The sequence below is a fragment of the Mustela erminea genome, chromosome 2 (genome assembly GCF_009829155.1).
Source record: "Mustela erminea isolate mMusErm1 chromosome 2, mMusErm1.Pri, whole genome shotgun sequence".
NCBI classification, from domain to species: Eukaryota; Metazoa; Chordata; class Mammalia; order Carnivora; family Mustelidae; genus Mustela; species Mustela erminea.
The window spans coordinates 159,695,804-159,717,951 of NC_045615.1; the positions used below are offsets into that span (position 1 = coordinate 159,695,804).

General features: G+C 43.4%; 1 long non-coding RNA gene across 1 annotated transcript; it reads left to right on the forward strand.

The window, feature by feature from the left end:
* The first annotated feature begins 581 nt into the window (after positions 1-581).
* Positions 582-21,277, forward strand: LOC116585233. Its single transcript, XR_004283506.1, has 4 exons — positions 582-719; positions 4,833-4,953; positions 18,855-19,118; positions 20,245-21,277. It is a non-coding gene; the product is annotated as an uncharacterized LOC116585233 (long non-coding RNA).
* The last annotated feature ends 871 nt before the right edge of the window (positions 21,278-22,148 follow it).

The window sequence follows — 22,148 nt, forward strand, 5'->3', positions numbered from 1 at the left end:
GCTCTGAGATCAGAGTCCGCTGGAGATGGTCTCTCTCCGTCTCTCTCTGCCCCTTCCCCTGCTTGTGTGCATGCACACATGTGCACGTGCTCCCTAAATAAATAAATAAAATCTTTAAAGAAAATAAAATAGAAGAAATACAGCATGTTTAATATCATATTTTTAGGGGGAAAAAAGAGGTTTATTTGGGAGTAGGATTTGAGGACTGAACTGGGGGTGACTTTTTTTCTTTATAACCTTAAAACGTTTTGGCTATTTCACATGAGAGTATATTACATTTTAGTTTGAAAAAGACAATAAAGGGGCACCTGGGTGGCTGAGTCGGTTAAGTGTCTGCCTTTAGCTCGGATCATGATCCCAGGATCCTGGGGTTGAGCCCTGTGTGCTGGTCTCCCTGCTCAGTGGGGCACCTGCTTCTCCTTCTCCCTCTGCCATTCCCTTTGCTGTTCTCTCTCTCTCTGTCTCAAATACATAAATAAATAAATAAATAAATAAATATCTTTTAAAAAGCAGACACTAAAGAAAAAGAAGACATAAATGAGTAACAGTGACAAAGAAAGAAACAATATCCAGTCTTTAGAGCGGAGGAGAGAGACGGCGTTCCCAGCAAGGAGAGCGGTCTGGAAGTTATTGAGATGATCCAGAAAAGGATTGCTCAAGGTCGGACTTCAGTAGTGTCAAACAAAGGGAGATGAACAGATGGACTGAAGAGATAGCGGGTAGGTAAATTCAGCAGGATTTGGAGCCAGAGGAGCTGGGGTGGGGGGTGGGAGGGGGACGGAGAAGGGAACAGCTTGGCTTCTGTCACGCAGTTAGCCTGAGTCACTGGATGGATGTTGGGTATTATCTACGTGGATAGAAAGTACAGAGGAGACAGTTTTGGAAATGGGAAAGATGATAAATTTGGTTCAGTGCCTGTTCAGGTTAAGTGCCTATAGGCCATGAAAACAGGAATATCCAGAAACCAAGATAAGGTTTGAGTTCCAAGAATGTCGGAGATTAGCATGTGTAAACGACCAACAGAGCCCTAGGCCATGACAAAATTGCTTAGAGAGCACAGAGGCAGTGGGAAGGGGAGGAGGTGGAGGGTGGATCCTCATTTACCAAAGAGAAGGAGGAAAAGAGATGCGGGAGACTTAGAAGGAGCTGCTGGAGGGGAAGAGGAACCCCAGTGAGTGGGTGTGACAAGCAGAAGAAGGAAGATGTTTCTAGAGATGACGCCAGGTTTGATAAGAAGTGAAATGCGACCCTGGCCTGTTAGGTCACTGGAACCTGGTCTGGAGGAGTTTCAGAGTGTGGTGGGGACAGAAGTCGGGCTTCAGAGGGGTGAAGAGTGTGTGGGTGACACTGGGTGACAGACGTGGCCCCACAAGGCAGGAGAGACATCTAGACACGGAGAATATCAGGTCATGGGATCTAAGGTTGGTTGGTTGGCGCTGGTTGTTTCAAGAGATAATGATCAAGTCTGTGTGCTTAGGGAAAACCGCCAGGAAAAAAGTTGAAGACGAGAGGAGAGAGTAAATAATTGATAAATTAGGAGTTGGGTGTGGGGCGAGAGTCCAGAGTTCTGCTAGAGAGATTCCCTGGAGCAGGACAGGGCAGAGCTACTTTTCCTGTTGAGAATAGAGAGGGGGGGGGGCCCAAAAAACTGTTAGATTAACTGGAGGGCTTAGAGATGGGGAGGAAAGGTTTGAGGAGGTCTTGGCGGGGTTGAAAAGCAGGTACAGCGGGAGTAGTGACTATGAGAGCTAGAACGTTGGGCAGGTGTGAGCAGAGCATCAGATACTCTTAGGTCTTGGGGCTGAAGCTTTCCAAAATGGAGTCACGTTGAGGATAGGAGTCAGAGTGACCACGTGGATGTTGCATAGTGGAGCCGAGAGCAGTGTAGACACTGGGGAACCATGCGGGGGTGCCGACTGAGACCCTGAGGTCACCTAGGAGAGAGAGGACACCAAGATCATCCTGGGAAACGCCGGCATTGTGGTGTGAGTGACACGGAGGGCATCTCCCCGGGAGCACTGGCTCTGCTCCTGGGCAGGCACACTCAGCTGTGCGGTACAGGGATCACAGAGGCGAGCCACATTCCAGACCGCGCGCCTTCATCTGACCTCAGGACGCGGATGCGGAGAGTGTAGCAAGGGACCGTTCCCTCGCAGAAAGCAGCTCTGCTCGCTCCTCATGGGATTGTGTTGCTTGTAGGATGTGTTCTGATGTGTGTGTGCTTTGTCTGCAGTCCAGACCTCCACTGGGGCTGTCCAGTGGGATCTGCATCCGGGAAGGCGGGGCTGCCCAGTGTCAATCATCCGGGTGGGCGGGGAGACTCCAGGTGAAACCAGAGCGAAGGCGAACCTTACAAAGGCCCTGAGAGTAAATCACGGTGCGCGGCCACCCTCTCTCTTTCCTTCCCAGTGTCGCGAGCTCTAGGAAGAGAAACAGAGTTCCATGACCAGCCCCCAACATGAGGGGTCCGGTCCTAAATAATATCTTAATATGAGAACCTGTCTCAGCCACACTGTGGCAAAGAGATGTAAAATCCATGTTTTATCCCCCACCGGCCCCCGCCTCCGCTGGCCTTGTCTGCCGGTTGTGGTTACAGCAGACGTGAGTACACACAGGTGATTTTCAGGGTCTGGACTCAGGTCCAGCTTCCCCTCCCCAAGTGGAAAATCTCCTGCCATGGCCAACTTTAGAAGGTACGGATTTGGATTTGTTAGAGGAGTCAGCAGATTTTCTAAATATATCCTGATTTTACATGTGGGAAAGCCAAATCTCAGAATTTGGTTTGTGGAACTGATGTGCAAATCAAGGTGACTTCAGACGTAGCACTTGACACCAGAGTCGTAATCTTTCCACAACTCTGTGGACTCAGTGGACCATTTTTTCCCTTTGAAATCCCTGTCTTGGTTCCATTACTCTTTTCAGGTTCTTCTCTTATCTCCCTGACCCTACTCTGAGTTTCCTTCTAGCTCTTCCTCCCATGTTTTTCTTTTCCCACTCTCTGCGCCTTCACCGCGCCCCTCCTTCAGTTACTTTGACTGTGTTCCTGAATTCACGTACCACTTCTGTTCTAACGATTTCCAGATCTATACATGAAGTCCGCTTGGAGACAGCAGAGACTTCCAATCGATTAGTCAAGTCTTGGCTCTGCCTCCAAGTATTTCTTTAAACTTGGCCCATTTACAGATGCTTCAGACCCGAGTGTGTCCACTTGTGCAGGGAGGAAATCGAAAAGATGATTCGGAAGTTCCTCCCAGGGCTCACGTTCGGAGTCTAAACCTGCTGCTACTTTTAATGATCTTAATAGTAATAATGACATTTATTGCCTATTCGCCAGACACGGAGCCAAGTACTTTCAGACACATTAATATATTTAATTCTCCTAACACATTCCTGTGAGGTAGGAGCTATTTTTAGGCTGATTTTGCAGTTGTGGAAATGAAGATCCAGAAAATGTAATTTCCTGCAGGTTTATAACCAGTACGTAACAGAGCCAGGGTTCCAGCCCAGATGATTTTAACCCACAGCCGACATCATTGAGCCTCTACTGTGTACTCGACCGCTTCCCCTCGAAGACCCTGCTTCCTGTCTGCTTTCCCACTGCTGCCTGCCCCAAAACATGACTCCTCCTGAGCCTCTCTGCCCTGAATCTGCCTCCTCTTCCTCTCTTTACTTCCACTGGTTTTTCTTCCTGGAGCAAAACAAAAACAAACCCAGAATGAGCGCCTTGCTAGGAACTGCCCATCCTCCAGTCCCTGCTCTCGGTCACCCTCGTCGCCCTGCCTAGGCCACCCCTGCCCCCCGCAGCCTTTCCTGACCGTCTCGGAGAGATCCATGTCCCACTCCAGGCATCTCCAGGGATCTCTGTTTGGGGGACATCAAGTCCGAGATGCCCACTACACATTGACGTAGAGATGGCGAGCGGGCAGTTGAATATAGAATTCAGAGCGTAACCTTGGAGCGCCTACCGCTCAGGAGAAACTTCCATGTTTGTCCACTTCTGTGTGGCCCTCTGGCGCAGAACAAGGACTGCATCTTGCTCGCCATTAGCCAAGAGTCAGTTGTGCGGAGGACTCCGAATGACAGGGACTGTCAGCTTCCTGGGCTGCTGTGACACATCCTCACAGCCTGGGTGGCTTAAAATAGCAGAAACTGATTCTCTCGTCTGGAGGCTGGACATTGGAAATCGAGGTGTTGGCGGAGCCTCCCGCCTTCCGGAGTCCTCAGGAGAGAACCCTCCTCCTCCTCGTCTAGTTTGTGGTTCGGATCCACGTTCCTTGGCTTCTTCTGCTTGTGGCCACATCTCCCCAGTCTGGGGCTTGGTCTTCCCAGAACCTTTTCTTCTTCTGTATGGCTTCTCTTCTTCTTTCTCTTACAAGGATACTTGTCATGGATTTGGGGTCTACTCAGGTAATCCAGGACGATCTGGTCATAGCATCCTTAATTTAATTACATCTGCAGACCTTCACCTTTTTATAAATAAGGTTACATCCACAGGTTATATGGATCTGGAAATATCTTTTTGAGCCCCATCCGTCAACCCACTACACAGGGGATCAGGAAGAAGTTCTGGAATGTCTTTCTCCAAATCCACCAATTTCCCCTTATTTTGGCTGACTTAAAATTCAGCTCAGTTGCTCCCAATTAAGGGAGCCACACCCCTAGGCCCAGTACATGCCCCTCCTGTAATAATAGTTACTGCATATTCAGCACTGTTTTAAGGGTTTTATGTGCGGAACTCACTTAATTCTTGCTACAACCCTATGGGATAGTTCCTATTATTATCCATATTTTACTGAATCCCAATATTCTGTTTTATTGTCCCTGTTCCCCAGGAGACCTTCCCCAGGCCATCAACCAAGACTTAGTCATCTCCCCACCCCCAGCAAACACCACTGCACATCCAGACTCGTTCTAAAGGCTGGTGGGTTGAATAGGAGACTGAACAAGACCGAGGTAGGCAAAAGACCAAGGAGGGTTTTGAGTATCTTTTTAAGACATTTTATCTTTTAGGGTGCCTGGGTGGCTCAGTGGGTTAAGCCGCTGCCTTCGGCTCAGGTCATGATCTCGGGGTCCTGGGATCGAGTCCCGCATCGGGCTCTCTGCTCAGCGGGGAGCCTGTTTCCTCCTCTCTCTGCCTGCCTCTCTGCCTACTTGTAATCTCTCTCTGTCAAATAAATGAATAAAATCTTTAAAAAAAAAAGACATTTTATCTTTTAGATCACAGATGTCCAGTAGTTTTAAAGCTGAGAAGCAATAGGATGAACTTGTCTTTCAAATTATCGTCTCTTTTGGAGGAATCTCATCAAATACTGTTTTAATTATCACCTTGAAATAGGTCATTCCTCCCAAGCCTTCCTCCTGAGCTCTAGTCTCACATTGCCGGTTTTTTGCTGTGTCTCTCCAGACCCCGGTCCAGCAGGTCCAGACTAGCCCTCCTCATCCTTCCTTCCCCCAAAGTCACTCTTCCTATATTACCAAGTTCACAGGCATCCTGACTAGACAGCTTGAACTAATTAATCCCAGATGCTTCCCTCACCCTCACTGCTTATCAGTCAACAAGTCCTATCAACTCCGTCTCCTGAAATTGATCTCCAGTTCCTAGTCTTCATCTTCTCCTCCAGTTAGTCCTCCGCTCGGGCCGTCATCACGTAAGCCTAAAATCTAGATCTGGTCATGCTGTCCTCATGTTAAAGCAATAACAAAAAACGACAAAACAACTCTGCCATAGTTCTTCATTGCTTACAAGATCAGGGTCTTTAAGATCTACCTGTGAACACCAACCTCTCCTCCCTCTTCATTCACTCCGCTGGTGCGTGTCGAATGCCGGCTGGGTGTCTGGTTCTGTGCTCCCTGCGTCTGTACACTAGTGAGCGAGATGCCCCACACATTCACGGGGGGGCATGGGGGTTCCTACTTGATCTGCTCTTGTTGTAGGCAGTAAGGGCCACTTCGTACCCTAAGGGAAGATGTAAACTGGAAGGCTGTTGGCGGCGCCCTTACCTCTTGGCTCTCAGTATATACCATAACCACAGTGCGATTCGCATGCTCTTTGAGTGGATTTACAGATTATATTATCTCATTTAAAATTATTCTTCACCAAGGGGGCAAATGATTTAAAAGAATTCTCAAAAGAAACTACAAATTAAAGATAATACTGAATTTTAAGCCTAAGGGACCGGGATTACACCTAGTAAGAGCCTTAAGCAGCTTTAGACTTAAAACAGTAGGCATCTGACCACATCGGACCAGAACTGGCCCCCACATTGAAGATCATCATAAAGAACATTTGAAATAGAGATGTATCTTCTCCATTTTACATGATGAGCTTCTCCTTAAGTGTGAGTGCGGGTCTGAAGTGTTAGTTGATAATAGTGTTAAAAGCCATCATGATTAATAATATCTTTTTTCTTCTTTTTTGGCAACATACACATAGACCTGATGTGACTGTAATTTTTGTGTTTATAGAAGGATGGTTCACAACATTCCAAAGTAGAGTATCATGCTTTTATGAGCTCTCACAACCTTTCCCAAATATCTCTCTCCTGCAGAAAGTAAAGCCCCCAGCCAAGCAAAAATAAGTTTCTCACTTTCAGACTGACAGTCCAAAGTTAGAAAATAAACTCATGAGCTTTCAGTTCTCGCTGTTTCTACTACTTAGTGCTCACCATGGCCATGATTAGCAATATCCTTTTTTTTTTAAGTCTAGTGAGTATTTTTTTAAAGATTTTATTTATTTATTTATTTGTTTGTTTGTTTGTTTATCAGAGAGAGAGAGAGAGAGCGCAAGCCCAAGCCCACAAGAGTACAAGCAGGGGGAGCATCAGGGAGAGGGAGAAGCAGGCTCCCCACCGGGCAGAGAGCCCGATGTGGGGCTCGATCCCAGGACCTTGAGATCATGACCTGAGACTAAGGCAGAGGCCTAACCCACTGAGCCACCCAGGCGCCCCTGTTTTGTTTTTTTAGATAGCATTTTATAAGGACAGTTCTCAAGGTATGGTCTGCAGGTCCTTCCGACAGACTGAATTTAACAAACGTCTGTCTTCATTCGTTGCACAGGGAAGACGTGTCATTCCATAGATTCTTATTTGTGCTGGCAGCTAAGGGCTACTTAGTGATCTGTTAAATGAGTTATTAAAGTCTAATGTTTGTAAACCACAGTTGACACATATCTACAGATGCTGAAGATTCTATTCCGGTTCTCCACTGAAGATCCTGGCCACCAGGAACACGCTAGGCAAATGCACACAGGAGTCCAGATCGGTGCCCCGCCAGTCTCGAAAGGCCAGTTTCTTACTCATCGTCACCGGTATGTTGAGGTAGCTGAGGTTCTGAGTATAGTTCTGGCTTATTAGTCATATATCGCCATTGCTTCAGTTTCGTCATCACCGGTGTGTTCTTGGTTCATTCCTCTGTTGGTGTCTCAGCTGGACAGCTCCACACCTGCGCTCTGGAGGCCGTGTCTTCTGTGCGTACTCTGGGAACTTGGGCAAGCTATTTGACTTGCCTAAGCTTCAATTTTCTGTCTCAAAAAGAGGGGGAGGTGGTAAGAGTCCCAGGACTTACTTCATTGGTATCATGTGGGAAATCAGTGAGCTGAGGCATGTGGACTATTTCACGGGACGGCACCCGGCACAAAGAGAAGGTGCCCGGCCCACAGTGCGTGATTATTAGTTAGGATTCGTTTCAGCTGAGCGTGGCAGAAAACCAGTCACAGTGACTTACTAAGATAAAAGTTTCTTTCTTTCCCCATGACGTCAGGCAGCCCAGAGTTGGTATGATGGGGTGCAGTCATCCTATACCCATGTTCCTCCCATCTCGTGCCACCATTTCTCAGGCGGGAGTCCCACGTCACTGTCTAGCGGGCTGTTCCAGCACCATCCAGCACATCTGCGTTCCAGCTGGCGGGAAGGAAGAATAGACCCATGCCAGGCCAAATAAAATCTCTTCCCTGGTTTTTAGGAGCTGGAGCTTGGGCAACAAAGCAAATGCATATACAAACAAGAAGCAGAAACAGATCCCACAAGTACAGAGCACAAACTAATGACTGCCAGAGGGGTTGGGGAGGGGCGGATACAACCAGTGAAGGAGAGTGGGAGATACAGTGGCCTCCAGTTAGGGACTGAATAAATCAGGGGTATAAACGGTACCGCACAGGTATTGTAACAGCATCGTATGGCGACAGATGGCAGCTGCCCTTGGGATAATCGTAGCATAAATGGAGAGACTTGTCAAATCGCTATGTTGTACACCTGTAACTTATGTAACCTTGTGTATCAACTGTACTTCACTCTAAAAAAAAAAAAAAATGGAGTGAGAGGAAGAGTTTCAATTTCTTGCTGGGCGGAGAAATAAAATCCGGTGGTCTTCACATACTACTGGTAGGAACGTAAAATGATGCTGCTACTTTGGAAAACAGTTGTTCACTCTTCGGAAGGTTAAATATAGAGATACCATGTGCCATAGCAGCTCTACTCCTCAACTATCCAAGAGAGACGAAAACATGGTCAAATAAAATCTTGTACCCGAATGTTCATGGCAACATTGTTCATGATAGCCAGAAAGCAGCAATCGCTCCAGGGTCCATAGGCTGACAAATGGATAAAAATACGTGATTTCTCCCAACGGAATGGAATATTACTATTCAGTAAAAAGGCATGAAGGAATGATTCATGCTACGTGGATGAACCTTGACAATAGCACGGCAGTCGAGAGCAGCCGGTCACAGAGACCATGTACTGTATGATCCCATTTATGCAAAATGGACAGTATAGGCAAATGCACAGGAACAGAAAGTAGGTTACTGGTGGCTGGGGGAGGCGGGAATGATGAGTTACTGCTCATCGTATGGGGAAACGGAGTCCAGTCACACAGCTGGGATGTAATCAGTCGTATCTGTGCAGTAATGAAGCTTTGATGAAAACTCCGAAGAGGTCCAGAGAGCTCCCAACCTTTCCCATTTCCGACCTGGTCTTATGTGTCTCTTCTGTTTGGCTGATCCTGAGTTGTAGCCCTTATAATAAAACAGTAATTAAAAGTATAGTGCCTTCATGAGGTCTTTGAGTTATTCCAGTGAATTTTGAAACCTCAAGGGGAGATCCTAGAAAGCCACAAATTAGTAGTCAGGCTGGTTCTATCAAGCATAGGTAGCCCTCTGGGCTTGCAGCTGGTGTCTCAGTGGGGGCGGTCTTGTGGGGCAAGCCCTTAACCTATGTGGCCCACACAGTGTCGGAGGTGAATGGAGTTGTTAGGCACCTGTTTGATGCTGGAGATTATTGGATTGCTCTGGGGAAAGCAGCATTTACTCAGTGAGCCCCGGTCTCAAACATTTGAGAACACTATGTTTGAGAACAGTATGGGGAAGTACTTAGTACAAAAGCACCAAACTTTGCACACAGGTAGAAGGTAGTAGTCATGCTACTTCGGGGGCACTTCTTCACGTGAGAGATAAAAGTGTTGACATTTTTAGAGTTGAATTGTACTTTACAATACAAATGTTTACTGAGGGGTACTTTTCAAAAGACACTTCTCTTCTTATCAGCTTTTTCAAAGATAGAGGCCTGTTTACCTAAAATTATCTGGTGGGGATGGGTCTGAAAGTGAAAGGATGGAATCAGAGCTCTTTTAGGGATATGAGTAGGTATATTTCCATCAGGAGATCTCCCTGGATCTTGAAAAAAACAAACCAACCCGCTGCTATCCAGGTAAGTCTGAATGCAACACATATTTTTTCAGGAAGTATTTTATTCCATTGTTGCTGTTGGGAAAATGGATTATGTTCCTACCTGCTCTGCACCCTCCCTCCTCTCTGATCTTCTCCTTTGGTACCCCCACCCCCACTCCCGGACAGGGAGAAGAACATTCGTAGAAATTAATATAGATGATGGCAGAAAGGCTCCAGAATTTTAAAGGGACAAGAAACAGTTCATTATGAAAAAAACTGCATCACTCTAAGCTTCAAAGCAAAACATGAGGCATCATGTAAATTAAATGTTTATAAAATGAATATAAATAATGAGAGGACTTTTCAAAATAGTCACTGTAGAAACAGGGCAGAAGATAGCTGGTCAATATGTGTGAACACAGGGTCGGTCTTACGAGGAATCATATTATCATATGTGTAACTGATCTTAATCAGAATCTCCACACACGGCATTAATTCATAAGTAAAAATTTTAGTGAAAGGTTTGTCTCCCCCCTGGACACAAGCAGTGGTTTTCTTATTATTTCAAAATGAGAATATTTACTTCATTGAATTAGTTCTTCAAATCACGATAAAAGTGGTATGACATTTTTTCTCATTTTATTTTATTTTTTAAAAATTTTTATGTATTTATTCACCAGAGAATAAGTGAGGCAGAGAGGGAGTGAGGGAGAAAGAGAGAGCACGAACATATAAACAGGGGGGGCGACAGGCAGAGGGAGTAGCAGGCTCCTTGCTGAGCAGGGATCACCATGTAGAGCTCGATTCCAGGACCCTGGGATCAAGACCTGAGCTGAAGGCAGAGGCTTAGCCAACTGAGCCACCCAGGTGTCCTATTTTTTTCTCATTTTAAAAGATTGCAGTTACAGTCTTATGATGGGTCTGTATAGGTTGCCTTTGGACTAGAGAAATCATCTTCTATTACTTTCCTAATATTTTAAAACTATAGGAGTCTCTGTTCATAGCACCTTGAGGAAATGGTGAACATGAATAAAATTATGGAGATCACTTTTAGTTTGCTAATTGAATAACACTTGAGCTCATCCAAAGTGGTTCCTAGAGACTGTGACAAGTAAGTAGTTCATTTATTTTTAATTGCTAATTTAATTTCAGCTTCTTTTATTTAGGAAGTTACTTCATAGGAGAAAGTGTTAGGCAAGCAGAAATAATCAAGTATGTCATCATCTTTTAAGATTCTTCGAGGCAGGGCTCATGATACTCTTTAGAAGAAATGAGGGTGTTCTGTCATTTTAACTTTCAAAGGTAATAGGTATTATATTCGTGATAGAAATACATATGCATCTTTTTATTTTCTTAATGAGCTGAATACATTGACAGAAAGAGCTGTGCGTCAAGGAGCACACTGTATGGAAATCCAAGGTGTTGGTTCTAGGTCCTGCTCTGAAACCAGCCAGCTCCATCATCTTGAGACTTCTAAGATAATGTAGCTTTCCTGATTCCTGGGGAACAGACTCCGCGATCTCTGCTGCACTTCTTGGCTCCAGATTTCTGTGATGAGCTCCGTAATCTTCAGGGTGTGCCTACAGCGTTCGCGGGCTCTAGGAGTAGTGCCCGGCGTGGGATTGTTATCACACGGAATGGATTCCCTGATCCGCCCCTTACTTGCAATGTAACCTCGGGCGGGTAACCTTTCTGAATTCCAGCTTATTCACTCTAAGTCGGGTTAATAATGCGGTAACAGACACTGTTGATGCCGTGGCCCATTGCCCTCAGCCCACGGCCACCGCGCGGGACAGCTCCCAGGCCCTGTCCGCTGCCCACGTCTGGGCCTGCCTCTGTCTCCTTCACTGCCCCTGGGCTTTTTCTGAGGTGCAGGACCTTGCACAGCCCAGAAGTACAGGGAGTTCATGTCCCCCGGTGCAAACCTCTGCCAGTGAGAGACAGACGCTTCCCGACTCTCAGTAGGGCAGTGTGGGACACATTAACGAGTTCCTCAGTGTGTCTCCAACTAGTTGGAGCCCCTGTTCCCCGCAGTGGTAACCAGCTCATTAGTCAGCCCTGCGCTGGCTCGGCCGGCCTACCTGTCTCCCTTCTCCCACTCTCTGCTTTGTGCTTCCCGGGATCACCTCCCAAATAGTCTATTTGCACACAATTTCTAGTCTCAGGTCTTACTTTGGGAATCCCATTCCAGAATTGCTATGATGATTAGTTGAGAGCATGTGTACAACACCTACGAGATGCTGTAGCAAGATCCTGACAGTAGTAATTACTATTATATGTGACAACTGAAACAGAATTTCATGGTTCTAGGCAATGCTTAGACTGTGTTTCTAGGGGCGCCTGGGTGGCTCAGTGGGTTAAGCCGCTGCCTTCGGCTCGGGTCATGGTCTCGGGGTCCTGGGATCGAGTCCCGCATCGGGCTCTCTGCTCAGCGGGGTGCCTGCTTCCTCCTCTCTCTCTGTCTGCCTCTCTGCCTACTTGTGATCTCTCTCTCTCAAATAAATAAATGGAATCTTTGAAAAAAAAAAAAGATTGTGTTTCTAACTGGTTAAGCCAACATTGACATCTTGCTAAAGCATGTTGACATGATTTTATGAGGTTATCTACAATGCATAGAAAATGTTATAAGTGGGGAACCTTTAGGTATGATTAAAAATTTGGTAGAGAGGGAGGGCCTGGCTGGTTCAGTCAGTAGAGCATGTGACACTTGATCTCAGGGTTTTGAGTTCAAGCCCCACGTATCTCATATCACAGAATTATTTCTTTTTTGTGGTGGAAACAATTAAGATGGAACTCTTAGCAACTTCCATGTTTAGTTTACTGTATTGCTGTATATAGTTACTGTGCCATGCATTAGATCTCCAGGACCTATTTGTCTACTGGTTGCAAGTTTGTACCCTTAAACAACATGTCCCCAGTTCCCCCCATCCCATGGTAACCACCATTCTGCTGTTTTTACAAGTTTGGCTTTTTTAGATTCCATGAGAAGTAACATCACACAGTATTTGTCTTTGTCTGTCGGACTTACCTCACTTAGCGTAATGCCCTTAAGGTCCATCCATGGGTTGCATATGGCAGAATTTGCTTCTTTATTGTTGCTGAATAACATTCCACTATACGTAGTTACACATTGTCTTTTTTTTTTTTTTTCACATTGTCTTTATCCATTCCTCCACTGGTGGACACTTAGATTGCATCCACGTCTTGGCTATTTTGAATAATGCTGTAATAAATATGGGAGTGCAGATATTTCTTTAAGATTCTATTTTCATTTCCTTTAGAGAAGAAAGAAGGGAAGGATACCCAGGAGTAAAATTTCTGGAACATATAGTAGTTCTGTTTTGTTTTGTTTTATAAAGATTTTATTTATTTATTTGACACAGAGAGAGATCACAAGTAGGCAGAGCATCAGGCCGAGAAAGGCAGGGAAGCAGATGCATGGCTCAATCCAGGACCCTGAGATCATGACCTGAGCTGAAGGCAGAGGCTTAATCCACTGAGCCACCAGGCACCCAGTAGTTCTGTTTTTAAGGAACCATTTGTCTTTATGAAGGGACCTGGGGATGCTAATATATTAGTAATGGGAATATAAATTAGTTGATTCTTTCTGAAAAATAACTCTATGTGTCAAAAATTTTAAAATATTCATACTCTTACACCCTGTAATTTCACTTCTAGGGACATCTCTTAAGGAAGTAATTAGAAATTTAGACACAGAGAGTCTTACTGTGTTTTTTTTATAATAGCAGGAAGGAAGAATGAAAGGAAAGGAGGAAAGAAAGAAGAAAAGAAGACAGGAAAGAAGGAGAGATGAAGGAAAAAGAGAAAAGAAAAATAAAAAAGTAGAAAGAAGCTAACATTCAATAACCAGGGAATGATTACAAAATATTGATGTACTCCCATGATGGACTACTTTGCTGCCTCAAAGATAATTTCATATTTCTATAACATATCTTTCATGCATAAAAACTTCTGCAATTCAAGAAAAATCAAGTACTCCCTATGGAAATAACAGGCAAATGATATAAGTAAAGACAATTTACAGAGAAAGAAAATATTGGCTAATAAAAATATTTTAAATACAAATTGTCATTTATAATAAAAAAACTAAAAACTGTCATTCTTTAGTATGAAAATGGCAAATATTTTTAATAGTAATTGATATTTTAATTTATCTTGTATTTTTAATAGTAATTGATACCCAATCATGATTTATGGATGTGTTGAATCACTGTACTGTACACCGGAAACCAACATACTACTCTATATTAACTACACTAGAATTCACATAAAATCCTTAAAAAAAGTGATACCCAGTGATGTCAGGAGCATAGAGGGCCTTTTTTTTTTTTTAAGATTTTTATTTATTTATTTGACAGGGAGAGGGATCACAAGTAGGCAGAGAGGCAGGCAGAGAGAGAGGAGGAAGCAGGCTCCCTGACGAGCAGAGAGCCCCATGTGGGGACTGGATCCCAGGACCCAGAGATCATGATCTGAGCTAAAGGTGAAGGCTTAACCCACTGAGCCACCCAGGCGCCCTGTAAAGGACCTTTCTGTAAAACATCAGTATGTATCAAAAGTTTCAAAATGTGTAAAAAAAAAAAAAACCCACATAGCTTAATTAAGACTTCTTAAAAATTTCTTTGTAGGAACTTGTTTGAACCCCTGGTAGCTAGATATTGAATGAAAGGTAAAAAGAAGTATGGGCATATTGCAATCTGAAAAAAGTTCATCTGAAAAGGCTACATGATGTATAATTCCACTTCTACGACATTCTGGGAAAGGTACAAAATCTGTAAACAGAACAAGGGGTCCCGGAAAGGCTGAATGGGTATAATACTGAAGATGCTGGAGAGCCCGCTCTGCACAAGGCCGTAATGAATCATATACGTAATGACTACATGACATTATGCATTTGTCAAAATCCATAGAACTTTACACATAAAGAGTGAACCTTAATGAATGCAAATTTTAAAAAAATGATTTAGGAGGTTGGGGATCCCAGGGTGGAATACAGAGTATGACAATGGAACTTAACTATATTACAGATACATGAAATATTACAGATACATGAAAAAGTGGGAGGAGAAAGGTGCTGACCTGAACAGCTCTGGAAATGAATGGAGTCTGTAGATTAAAGTGAAAAGAAACTACGCAATGCAGAGCACGTAATAACACTGTGCCCCAATTGATACAGTAGTTTCTTCTGGGATACATGTTAACAATTCTGAACCTGTCCTAGTGTACGCTAAGACTAAACAAGTAAGTAATGGAGTGGTGGATGATTTGAGCCAGGTTTCTCACTGCTGGAGTGGGAGGTGACAGACAAACAAGAAGTCTAGAATGTTCTGTGGACTAATGGATTTGAGTTGGAGACATCAGCATGAACTCATGTTTACCGTCATAGAGATACAAATCACTATATAAAGAAATATTTGTAGATATATGCCAAACACAGGTCAGTATATACACATATTTCCTTACTCTGATAGCTAAGAGGGCCTCGAACCAACCGCACCCCAATTAGCAATGAGCACACCTAGTGCCAGATCTCAGTTTCTAAAAGCAGTTTCCAAAAAAAAGGAACCAGAGCCTATTAGAGAAATGGCAGATTCTAGGACTGGAGAAGGGAATATACAAGGTAAGCTTGAAGTATTTTATAGTGCCGGAAAGTAAGAAAGTGCTAGAACAAACAAACAAAAACCAACAAAACTAAACATACCTAAAAACCAAAACCAGTGATGGGGTGTGTTAGAGGGACAGAGTAGCTAACTGAGAGGTCCCAGTGTCTTCTCCTCACTGCCCGTGAAGCATACCGGGCTGTCAACATGACTCACTGTTGATACTGACCTCAGTCACCCGGCCGAGGTAGTGTTTGTCAAGTTTCCACACCGTATGATGTAATTAGAACGGCATTTACCTCTTTCATCTTCCTGCCACAGGCTCCCGCCTAACCTTAGTCTAAGCTTGAGGAAAGTATCAAACAAATTCCACCTGAAAGGTGCTTGACCAGTACTCCTCTAAGCTGTTAAGGTCATCAAAAGCAAAGAAAGTTTGAGACACTGTCACAGCCCAGGGAAGCCTGAGAAGACGTGACAACCAAATATCCTGGAGTGGGAAAAAGACATTAGCTAATCTGAATTATCCACTGAAGGAAGTCTGAGTAAATTATGGATTTAAGCTAATAATAATAATGAATCAGTATAGGTCCATTAATTGTAACAAGTGTACCATACTCAGATAAGATGTTAATAATAGGGAAGACAATCTACGGGTTATATGAGGGATACCCTCTATAATTTTTCTATAAACATAAAAACATTTTTAATAGAATGCTTATTAAAAACAAAATGATAGCCAGTGAAAAAATAGCTTTGCAACTGGGAAAGAATTAAAAGGACCCGTGGCTTGTGGTAAACAAATGCATAACACGGATCCCTTTCAAGGAAGGATTTGCTTTCGCGCCGCTGGGAGTGCAGTTAGCAAACCAGCAGCTTCTTCAGAGTCTGCACCAACTCTAGAGAGGTGCCTTTTACAAGGTCACAGCTTCCAGAAGCAGCCCATCTAGTGACAGAGCAAGGTGGGCATGAAGGCATGGCCGTCTCTGCCCAAAGAAGGACAATTCTGATGACTGGTATTTGCTCTAGAACTCCTCCCTGGGTTGGCTAACTCTTTAGTATTTGTTCTAGAACTCCCTGCTTTGTTGGGTCTGTATTATGGTTCAGATTCTCCCTGTGCCCAATCCTCCTTCATCTTACTTTTTTTCACAAGTTTTATCTCTCATAAACATCTTGCATCCCAAACTCCATTTTAGTATCTGGGGTTGCCCATCGTGAGTCTCCTCATTTAACAGAAGAATTTTACTTAATATTAGAAATAATTTCCCTCTGAGCCTTGACTGGATCCCCAACTTCTGCTTAAATATTGAGACATACTTACTTAATGCCTTCTCTTGTTACCACTTAAAGAAGTTTGTGGGCATGAACTTACAGGAGATATTTCATGCCTACATTCTGATACGAAGGGCGCCCTGATAGGACTCATTGTTGCTCTGGCCTGCGCAGCAGCCCTTAACCCAGACTGTTTCCATCTTTCTTTTAGGGGCTAAATATGTCTGTGCTTTGGGATTTTGGTGGGATTCACGTAAACATGTACAGACTGACACAAGGGATGGGCACACAATCTCAAACAGGCCAACCAGACTTTTTACATGGGCATTCGAGTTTCAAGCAGAGTGATGGAGAGTTGGAAAATGGAGCTAAAACCCTCCGTTGGTGATGCCAAAAGAGATGGTTCCTCTCCTCTGTGAGGCCTGACTGTTCACTCATTCTGGGTGAGCTACCTCAGGCCATTGTAATGAATATTGGTTTTGCTCACTTTTGCTAGTGTTTCTTTTGCTTGAGCTAAAGACAAAAGCCACAAAAAATATGACCCCATGGATGTATTTTTACCTCACCATCGTTATACATTGTAACCCACAGAAGTAAAGCGTCTTTGTGGTGACAGCTGGTCACTGTTGGTGACTTCACAGTGAACGGAGTCCACTGTACGAGAAGTGGAATGACTATGTTAAACACCCAAAACTCATGGAACACTGGGTGTCAACTCTGCTTACATAAAAAATAAAAACAAAAAAAAAATGCTATTTGTGCAACACTTCTGAAATGTGAAGGGAGTTATTGCAAAGCACTGAGCGCAGTTAGAGGGAGGTAGCCAGGGATGAGGAATTTTCTCAAGTCCCTACGATATCCACCAGTCCCACCTCCAGGAATTTATTCTAAGAAAGTATTTAAATAAGTAGTGAAAGGTGTATGTGGTAGGCTGTTGACCCCAGAGTTATTGTAAAAATGAAATCTAGGGGCCCCTGGGTGGCTCAGTCCATTAAGCGTCTGCTCTTGGCTCAGCTCATGATCCCGTGATCCTGGGTTTGAGCCCCATTTCGGACTCCCTGCTCAGCCCGGAGTCTGCTGCTCCCTCTCTGCCCTTCCCCCCCACTCATGCTCTCTCTCTCTCTCTCTCATGCACTCTCTCTCTCAGATAAATAAAATCTAAGGAAAAATATTCTAATACTCTTAAATATAAATAATAAACACACGAACGTTCACGTGTATATAATTTATCTAAACAAAAGTTAAAAAAAGTTTTTAATCCAGTCACAAATATAAACCCTGCTGTTGCAGAAGACCAGAGAAAGAGTTTATTACACATTTAAATTCAATCTCTTTCTGATTAGCTGGTTTCATCTGACTGGGAAGGATGTTGATAAGGATCAGAGAGAGAGAGAGAGATCAGATCCAGTCTGGGATTAACTCTAAAAAGAATAAACAGACTTGGCCTCTTTATTTCTGCTAGCCCAGTTCGATACATGCCCAACCACTCTTCTAGCTCCCTTTATTATTATTATTATTATTAATATTAATATTAATATTAATACAACTTGCTCCCACTGAAACTAGACTATCAATTAGGCATGCACAGTAGCCACATCAAACCTTTGTAAGGTTTGATGCTAGCTCTTCCATTTTTAGAAATTAATTTATTGGGTGAATGAATAAATAACTATGGAATGTCTGCCACATGCATAGCCTTGTAATAAAAATGAAAAATTACAACATACGGCTGTTACCGAAAAATTTTTAAAAATGTAACAATGATACAACAATTCAAAGTCATTCCAGGAGAGTATGCTGTCACACTGGAAGCAGGATGACAGCAGAAAGGCAGAGATTGAAGAGTGACATTGTTGTGGCTTCCTATCAGTCTCCGGCACTTCCTTAACATATCCCGCAGATATGGGATACCCAGAGATTTGACATATCCCATAAATATACTCTACTGGCAGCAGTTTTTTCATCTGTAAATGGAAAAAATAATAGTTATGCATAGTAGTCCATTTTCAGGATGGTCGCTAGTGAGTCTTGATTCTTTTTTTTTTTTTTCAGTATTTTATTTATTTATTTTGTTGGAGAGAAAAAGAGAGAGCTCAAGCTTAGCCCACTGAGCCACCCAGGTGTCCCGTGAGTCTGGCTTACTGCCACTCACAGCCCTGTGTCGTCACCTCTGACACCGAAGGAGGTAACTCCATCATCCGTATAACATTGCGGAAATGATCAGTGTGAGTTTCGAAAGCCAGGTCATAAAAGATCTCATGATTTGCCCTTTTCTCTGTTTTGTATCATTTCATTTTGGGAAGGTCAGTTGCCATGTATGTCATAAGGACACCCAGTCAGCCCTGTGGTGACGTGTACGTGGTGAAGAACCGTGTCCTCTGACCTACAGCGGTGCCAGTTTGCCCACACCGGAGCGGGCCGCCTTGGAAGCAGATCCCTTACCCTGCGGAACCTTCAGAGGACGGCGGCCTCAGCACCGTGACTGCAGTGTCTTCAGGAGACCCTGAGCCCAGAATCACCCGGACAGGCTGCTTCGGATTTCCTGACCCACAGAAACCATGGGATAAGTCAGTACGTTTTGGGATAATTAGTTATACAGTAATAGCTAACCAATACGTGATATCATAATATATTAGCATCTTTTTGTCTTCTGCTCCAACACCAGACCGTTGAGAGGATAGGGTCTGAGGGCAGCGTCGTTGGCAAAGAGGAGGCTGCCGAGGGCCACAGATACATGTGCCCAGTTGTGCATCAGGGCGTATAAAAGCCCTTCTGCTGGGAATACTTGGTTTTCTCTGTGAGTTAGAAGCATGGAGTAGCTGCTAGAGGAAATAAATGTCAGGCAACAGAAAAAACAAAAAACGGGAGTAGATGGCATAAATGTATAGAGATCTGATCCGCGGGGCTCCCAACGTTCTCATCAGTTTCGTAGTGGAGGAGTAGAAGTGACACAAATTGCCAGCAACTGGGGAAAACCCAAGGGGAAAGTTCATTGATGGCCAGAATATTTGGGGCATTGGCAGGGGTTACTGATGCCCTTGGTACTCATAGGCATGTAATTTCTTCTGTGTGAACCTCTAGTTAATAATTTATACTGTGAAATTGCCAATATTTGCCCTTTTTGACATGTAAATATGTCAATTTCATTTACTTCAAACTGTTTTAACTCTGTAAAGGGTAAATCCACAGGAAACAAGTCACTTAAGAAATTACATCTAAAGGGACACCTGGCTGCTGGCTCCGTCGGTGAAGCTGGCAGCTCTTGATCTCAGGGTCGTAGGTTTGAGCCCCATGTTGGGTGTAGAGATTTTTCAAGATAAAATCTTGAAAAAAAGAAAAAAATACATCTTGAGAAAAAAATTCTTAAGATTAAAGGGAATTTTTCTTGAATGCTCTCTATTTTCCAATTCCTGGAACACAAGGATCTGTCAAAATCCTTTAAAACAGTTGTGTGTGCCCATGATTAAAAAAGCAAAATACAGCAAGTGTATAAAAGGAAAAATGTCTCTATCTGCTTTAATTGTTTTCAGCGGCAAGTAGCAGAGCCCCTTAATAGTATGGCTAAGGACCCAGATTTCGTCTGTCTTTTTACTCTGCTCTCTAGTCCATGGGCTATAGCCTAAGGCTGAATTTCTTTCATAGTTGTAAAATGAAAACACTTGGACCTCATGCTTCCTTGTTTGTATCCAACAGGAAAGAGAAAAGCTGACCTGCAATGAATTTCTCATAAGAGTGAGAAAGCATAAACCTGAGAAGCTTCCAGCAAACTTCTTCCACTTCATTAGACATAATTGGGTCACCCATAACAGGTCACTGTCAGAAGAACGGAACCATGTATATACCAATCTCCTCCCTGGAGAAAAAGTCAGTTTTCCAAATGCATTTGAATAAAATGGATATGGTTGAGTCACCCAGGGTTTATGACCTTGGCCACATCTGCCCCTCATGCCCTTTCACAGAGGCAAGCACTATGGCCAGTTTCCTGTGCATCCTTCTAAAGATATTTTATGCATGTTCATTTTTAGAAACCCTCTATTTCTAGTCTCTTTTTAGAGAAATGGTAGCATAGCATAGTATACACACTGTCTTACATTTTGCTTTTTTGTGTAGTACATTATTGGTAAATGTTTGATAAATGGTTAAGAACTATATTTTGTAAGCCAGATGGTTTCTGTCCTAATTATTCACTTTCCTTATTTGCCTTTTGTACTTCAGGAGCATTAAACTCTTTTTTTTTTTTTTTAAAGTTCTAGCCAATTTCTACTGGGCCAAGGGGGAAATAGGGGAGTTTTTGGCTAGACTGAGGCCTGAGTGTTAAATGGAGTCAGTGGACGCTGGGTGTCAGTATGATAGTGGGGGCAGGAAGGAAGAAGATCCCAGGGGTCAGACAAAGTAATATAACAGGACAGCAACAGTGATAGCACATGTATGTTGAGTGCCTCCTGTGTTCATGTTGTGCTAAACATACACTCAGTGAGAATCAGATAAGGTCTGCTTGATTAGCTGTCTCTTCACATGTAAAGATTCACCTTCAAATGATAACGCGTGTGTTGGTGTTTTAATAATGGAAGTTATTCTTGCTAAGTAAAGGCATTAAGAATGTTGTCAGTGCGAAGGAGAGACGCAGCATGATGACGGAGGACGTGGATCGTGGAGTCTAACGAGCCTGAACTGGAATCCTGCCTCTGCTTCTCACTGCTGTCACCAGGATGACTGGACACTACAATATTCTTTTTTTTTTTTTTAAAGATTTTATTTATTTATTTGACAGAGAGAGATCACAAGTAGGCAGCGAGGCAGACAGAGAGAGAGAGGAGGAAGCAGGCTCCCTGCTGAGCAGAGAGCCCGATGCGGGACTCGATCCCAGGACCCTGAGATCATGACCCGAGCCGAAGGCTGCGGCTTAACCCACTGACCCACCCAGGCGCCTGACACTACAATATTCTTAATGTCTCTGTGCTTCACTATACTCATCAGTAAAACAGGGAGATATAGAGAGCTGTTGTGATGATTAAATAAGATATGCATGCAGGACACCTTGCATGGTGCCTGACGGGGTAAGCATTCGGTACCTCTAAACAGAAGTTTAATGGTATGAGATGACTTCTAGAGAAAGAGACCTGCTCTTAGGGTTTTTGAAATAAAAGCAACTAGACTGGTACAGTCACTTTAAGAATAAATTTTATTGATATATAATTGATATACAATAATACATATTCTAAGTATACAGAACAAGGAGCTTTGACCAATTAATTTACCCCTATAATCACTATCCCAATCATAGGACATTTTCATTGCTCCAGAAATTCCTCTTGTGCCCTTTTCAAGTCAATCCTCCCTACCTGAGAACCCAGGTCACCAGTATTTTGTTTTCTATAACAATAGTTATGTTTTTAGAATTTCATATAAATGGAATCATATTGTACATATCTTTTCTGTATGGTTTCTTTCACTTTTTTATGTTTATCCACATTTTGCATGTATCTGTAGTATATTTTACTATTGAGTAGCGTCCAATTATATAGGAATCTCACAATTTATCAACTAACTAGTGGGGACCCTTGGATTATTTCCATTTTTTGGCTATTATAAATAAA